We start from the raw sequence: 7,118 nt of genomic DNA on the forward strand, positions 1-7,118 counted from the left end.
TCGTAGCATCTAGCCTCACCTGTCAGTGTAATCAGCCACAGTCTAGATCTCGGAGCAGCTGCAGTTTTACAGGTCAAGGTTACACAAATGTGCTTAAGATCCAAATAATGCACATGAAAGGTCAGATAAAAAGAAGTCATTTCAAACAGTGTGCAGACCCCCCCCCCCCCCCCCCCCCCCCCCCCCAGCGTCTCAGCTGAAAGGAGAGAGCGTTTGTCAGATTTGGTACTGAGCCGATCCCAAGGCTATTGAAAGAGATTGCAGATTCTCTTTTGCCTTGCAGCTTTAGTAAAACAGCGATGGGTCCTTCCTGGCTTGGGTTCCAAGTCAGAGGAGGATCTGAGTAAGCAGTGACTCCAGGCTCAGGCTCGTCCCAGTATTTGCTTTTCAGTGAGGGTCAGTTTAAACAAGTGACTTCAACATCTCTACATCACAATGGCTTGATGGGACATATATCTATGGGAATACAGATTAGAACCCTTTTAACCAGACTCTGCATAAACACAGAAGCTTCCTGGAGATGGATGCAATTCACTCCAAGCAATGTGTTTGATTTTCATCAAATATTTAAGTTGCATGATGGGCTTTTTGTTCAGACACAGACCTGCCTGCCAACTTCACCTCTCTGAAAATCAATTCTATCACACATCTACGGAAGAAATCAAATTGGATTTCAGTTTATGTTTGCATACTGGGTCACTGTCGCTGCAGCACCACAGGAAATACTTTGCAATTACAGCAAGCTCAGTCTTTCTGTAGTGAGATTGTGGTGCTCTGAAAAGTTATCAGCGAGGGTAAAACATTCTGCACACAAACCATATATATATATATATATATATATATATATATATATATATATATATATATATATATATGTATGAGATTGCGTGATTGATGGAAACAGGTCTGGTGCATTAAAAGAGTTGCATATCAGCAACTGTTGTCTGTTGGTGTCTAGTCCCATTGGCAAGCCAATCTGCTCTTTACTCAATGGCCAGTAGAGGCCGCTACTACAGTCCCCGTGCACAGCCAGGAGCGAATCTGCTGCGCTCCCCTGAGTGTCTGACTCACCCTCTACAGCACACACACACACACAAAACACATTTTAGTATAACATTAAAACGATGGCACACTGCAGCTTTAAGCTAAAAGTAGTGGCATGCATGAAGGCCCAGTCTCAGGCCAGCTGCAAAGCCTCAGATCTGGATTGACTGATCCTCCTCAAGGGGCTGACGACTGCTTCTCTCCCAGGATGCGATCTGAGATCTGGATTGACTGATCCTCCTCAAGGGGCTGACGACTGCTTCTCTCCCAGGATGCGATCTGAGATCTGGATTGACTGAACCTCCTCAAGGAGCTGACGACTGCTTCTCTCCCAGGATGCGATCTCAGATCTGGAGTGACTGATCCTCCTCAAGGGGCTGACGACTGCTTCTCTCCCAGGATGCGATCTGAGATCTGGATTGACTGATCCTCCTCAAGGGGCTGACGACTGCTTCTCTCCCAGGATGCGATCTGAGATCTGGATTGACTGATCCTCCTCAAGGGGCTGACGACTGCTTCTCTCCCAGGATGCGATCTGAGATCTGGATTGACTGATCCTCCTCAAGGGGCTGACGACTGCTTCTCTCCCAGGATGCGATCTGAGATCTGGAGTGACTGATCCTCCTCAAGGAGCTGACGACTGCTTCTCTCCCAGGATGCGATCTGAGATCTGGATTGACTGATCCTCCTCAAGGGGCTGACGACTGCTTCTCTCCCAGGATGCGATCTGAGATCTGGATTGACTGATCCTCCTCAAGGGGCTGACGACTGCTTCTCTCCCAGGATGCGATCTGAGATCTGGATTGACTGATCCTCCTCAAGGGGCTGACGACTGCTTCTCTCCCAGGATGCGATCTGAGATCTGGATTGACTGATCCTCCTCAAGGGGCTGACGACTGCTTCTCTCCCAGGATGCGATCTGAGATCTGGATTGACTGATCCTCCTCAAGGGGCTGACGACTGCTTCTCTCCCAGGATGCGATCTGAGATCTGGATTGACTGATCCTCCTCAAGGGGCTGACGACTGCTTCTCTCCCAGGATGCGATCTGAGAGCTGGAGTGACTGATCCTCCTCAAGGGGCTGACGACTGCTTCTCTCCCAGGATGCGAGCTGAGATCTGGAGTGACTGAACCTCCTCAAGGGGCTGACGACTGCTTCTCTCCCAGGATGCGATCTGAGATCTGGATTGACTGATCCTCCTCAAGGGGCTGACGACTGCTTCTCTCCCAGGATGCGATCTCAGATCTGGAGTGACTGAACCTCCTCAAGGAGCTGACGACTCCCAGGATGTGATAGCATCTACATACAAGGGATGTGTCCAAGCAGAATTGCCTCTAGCACACAATATCCATGTTATTCATTTGAATCACTTTATTTAAGAACATTCTGTGATATTCCCAGCCTTTCAGAGCTGCAGAAGACTTTTAAAGCACTGTAAAGCTGACAGCCAGATGTGTCATCTGTTTAACATTACTCAAGGAAATCCATTTATTCTGCATTTATCTCTAAATGTTATTTTATATTATGTCCTGTCCTTAGGAATCAGTTGAATCTAATGAAAGCAGACAGGTAGAAATGTAATTTAGTGATTAAAAAAAAAAAAAAAAAAAAAAAACAGTCTTGCTGCTGTCTCCAGACTCATCAGGGCCACTCATTGTTTTTATACTTCAAACTGCATTCCATGATGAGGTCATGCATTCCATACACATTGTTTTTTGTTGTTGATGTCGCTCATAGTTTGATGCTGAGTTGCCTGTTTAATAAGAAAATGGGTTCGGGTTTAGCCTGCATCAGAGAAGAGAACAAAAATAGACAGAATGTATTAAAATACAAATGACTGGCAAAAGTAACAGAAATAACATTGGAAGCAGGGACTGTTGGCCCCTGTATCCTTGCAGGTGAGTGCTCTCCTAGCTACCCACTAGAAGCAAAGACTGCTGGGTCTTGTATCCCAGCAGAACACCGTGCAGGTGAGTGCCCTCCTGGCTACCCACTGGAAGCAGAGACTTGGCCCCTGTATCCTAGCATAACAGTGTGCAGTTCAGTGCTCTCCTGCCTACTCATAGGGGTCCTGCTTCTATACATCAGCTGAAGGAAGCATGTTCAGCAATACTGCGCTTAATTTCTTTCAGACCAATGTGGTTTCTTTGATAAAAGCGCAACTCTCTCACAGCCTTGTCTGGTGACATACAGATTCGCAGTCTTGTATATTTGGTCCCAAAACGTTGTTCTCCCGAGCCCAAACATTCATTTTCCTGAGGGAATAAAAACACATTTCTTTTCACTGAGCCTGAGAGTTGAGTCATGTTGTTTCTGTATTCGGAGAAGCAGCTCAGCTCCTTGGGGGAATGCTAACTGTGGCTGCAGAAGGATATTCTTTCATTGCAGAGTCTGTCTGCAAGGGAAAGAAACGACAGCAAAATGCGTATTGAAGGGGAGGCGTAAGCAGCTTTGAAAAGTCAGTAATTGCCTTGGTAATTGGTTCTTCCTGGGTGGTTTTCATTCCACACTGTGTGCATTCCTATAGCGATTGTAGCTGTGAATCTCAGATTCTGGCTTTTCTAGCAGCTCCACTTTCTTTTTTTTTTTTCTAGCAGAAATCCACACTGACGTTTCAGCATCCAGCATCATTATAGAGTACTCAAGGCCCAATCTACTGTAATTCAGAATCTTGAAAAATGTCATGTTTGTGAAAAGTGTTCCTGGCCTGAAATACGATACAGTAATACCATCAAAGGAGTCGTATGATAATAATTTTCTTTAGAGACGCCTGGATTTTATATTCAGTTGATGTAACATAGGGGTTTTGAAACACATTCAATATACAAGTTACTGTTTAATGTTATTATCGAGTCCACATGTGGTTAAATGCACAGGGTTACCTGGATAATCCCAGTTGTAAACTGCTTCTGACTTTAACAATACAATATGTCCAAAATATTTACAAAACTGCTGTTGGTGTTATTATTACAATTGGGAATAAAGTGAAGTTGGTGCTGGTACTTAGAAATGTGATCAGTGCATGTGGATTCATTTTTACAGGTTATAGTCTTTAGAAATGTGATCAGTGCATTTGGATTCATTTTTACAGGTTATTGTCTTTAGAAATGCGATCAGTGCATGTGGATTCATTTTTACAGGTTATAGTCTTTGAAAATGCATCAGTGAATTAGGCATGACTGGAAGCATAATATATCTACTAGGTGCAAACAAAGGAAATCCTAGAAGAACGGTGCAAATCCATTAAATCCATCGATTTTCACTGGGATTATTGGAATGAGGATGCGGCAGTCTGCTGTGCTACAGCAACTGGAATTAGAGTGGGATGCCACTTCGGAACACTGGAGGGCAGTAACGCACTTGCTTCAATGTCAGAGCAAGTCATTTTTGTTAGCAATGAAAATAGTGTATTTTAGATAGCACAGTGATTGCCTTATGTTCACCTGTAATTCATTTCTCCCTTCAAGCACAGTAAAATAATTAAAACTTGTCACTGCTTATGCTTCTGCTCTTAGAAGCGACACTGTGTTTTTTTTCTTCTTCTTTAAAAGACATGTTATTACCCAGCATCCCCAGCCGCTTGCCTGCATTTGATCCTGTTGTGCTCTGAATGTCATATTGTTGTGTGTGCATGTTTGCCTGCATTGGATCCTGTTGTGCTCTGGATGTCACATTGTTGTGTGTGCATGTTTGCCTGCATTGGATCCTGTTGTGCTCTGAATGTCACATTGTTGTGTGCGCATGTTTGCCTGCATTGGATCCTGTTGTGCTCTGAATGTCACATTGTTGTGTGTGCATGTTTGCCTGCATTGGATCCTGTTGTGCTCTGAATGTCACATTGTTGTGTGTGCATGTTTGCCTGCATTGGATCCTGTTGTGCTCTGAATGTCACATTGTTGTGTGCGCATGTTTGCATTACAGTTTTTCTACTAATCAGGGAATAGAAAGCTGCAGGAAAATGGCATGTTAGAATGCAGCAAGCCCAAGTGTAGCAAACCAGCATGGGGGCTGTATTGTGGCATGCTTGTTCACCCATTAAACATATTTATTTTAAATGCAGCACAACTGTCAGATTGGTACAGTATACAGGCCACACATCTCCCAGGGTAATCGCCTATCTACATCACAGTAGTAGAATATCATTTCCATTTGGATTCCAGCACAACATAGACTTCATAAGAACTGGCAACTATTGGAAAGTTCCTACAATAGTGTGGCAAGACTCCCTCTTTGTAAAGCTAATTTCCTAGGCTTATAACCGACACTGGTTCTGAAGTGATGAGTTGTATCCAGTGCTAGCTCTCCAGGGGATAGGGTTTAGGATTAGGGCTTCTGTATCCCAACAGCAAATAAACTGGATGCAGACCAAGCCGCTATGCCTTGGATGTTATCGTCAGTGCACCTGGAATGAAGCTCGAATGGAGACACCATAGGCTAGCGTAATAGCCAACAAACAGATAAGTATAAATTGAGCTGTCAAACACATGTCTGAAAACCTGGGGCCCGTTTCGTAAAAGTCCTGCGATTGCGATGAGGTCTTCACTGTGTGTGTTTCGTAAAGCACTTTGCAAGTGTCGTCGCTTGAGATCACTCATTTGTGAGCCACGATAAGTGAAATCAATAACGCTGTAATTAATTTTAAGGCACAATGACCGATTAGGTAAATACACAAAGGCAGGGTTGCAAACGAAAGCAATTTTTTTTAAAAGAAAACAAATGGCTGATCAACACAAATCCGTTCTATTCGGCAAGATTTCTGGAAGTTTAAGTCAGGAAGAGAAAAAAAGCTGCAGATGAGCACTGATGTTGGGGATGAGCAAACAGCAACCGAAATAAGAAAGAAATGGATAGATCTAGTGAGCAGAACATTAAAATCGGAGTCTGTGTGGGCCAGTGTTTAAAGACAAGGGCTTGTAACCACAAGGTCTCTGGTTCAAATCCCAGTTCAACCACTGACTCACTGTGTGACCCTGAGCAAGTCACTGAACCTCCTTGTGCTCTGTCTTTCAGGTGAGATGTTGTTGTAAGTGACTCTGCAGCTGATGCATAGTTCATGCACCCTAGTCTCTCTCAGTCGCCTTGGATAAAGTCAACTGCTAAATAAAAAAATAACAATCTGTATTGTCATGGTCTCAGATAACACATTTTAAACACCGGGCCCACATGCAAAAAGAAAACAGCCCTTTACATTTAAACAAAAATGTTTAATCCTTTTATTTTAAAATACCCGCGTCTGCATAACTCCTTTTTGTATATTCTGAAGGTTATCTTAGTGTAATTAAAGAAGGTCCTGGGCATTTGCAGTACAACAGGAGATTCCTGTTTCTATCAGTGTTCATAAGAGACTATCAATCTCAAAGCAAGAATGAGTTGCACCCGAGGGAAACGGATTGAAATCTAAATGCAAACTCCTTGCCCTTTTCAAATTGCAGTAACGTCAATGAATATTAATGAAATCATTTTGCCGTGTAGGAATCTGTTTTTTTTTTTTTTTTCTGATGGCTGTCCAAATAAAATGGGTTCATGAATGTTTGTTTATTTTAAACCAGCCTTTCAGCCTTTTTTTTAAAAAAAAAAAACATTAATACATTCATTTTGTTTCAAAACGCAATATACTGTGCTGGACTTTAGTGGTCACTAAAAAAAACATGAAGTACATTGTAACTATGCATAGCAGCATTGTAATTATGTGTAAGTACACATGCATTTACTAAGTAACTACTATCTAAATACACAGTCATTAGAGGCACTTAGGGGATGTTTACCCTGTAATATCTGCTGTTACACAGTGCAAGTGAAAGTTACAATCCAAGTACTCAATATAAAAAATATATTGCTGCTCTAGAAAGAGTGCAAAGAAGAGTGACCAGAATTATTCCAGGCTTAAAAGGCATGTCATATGCAGACAGGCTAAAAGAATTGAATCTGTTCAGTCTTGAACAAAGAAGACTACGTGGCGACCTAATTCAAGCATTCAAAATTCTAAAAGGTATTGACAGTGTCGACCCAAGGGACTTTTTCAGCCTGAAAAAAGAAACAAGGACCAGGGGTCACAAATGGAGTTTAGACAAAG

The sequence above is a fragment of the Polyodon spathula genome, chromosome 22 (assembly GCF_017654505.1).
Source record: "Polyodon spathula isolate WHYD16114869_AA chromosome 22, ASM1765450v1, whole genome shotgun sequence".
NCBI classification, from domain to species: Eukaryota; Metazoa; Chordata; class Actinopteri; order Acipenseriformes; family Polyodontidae; genus Polyodon; species Polyodon spathula.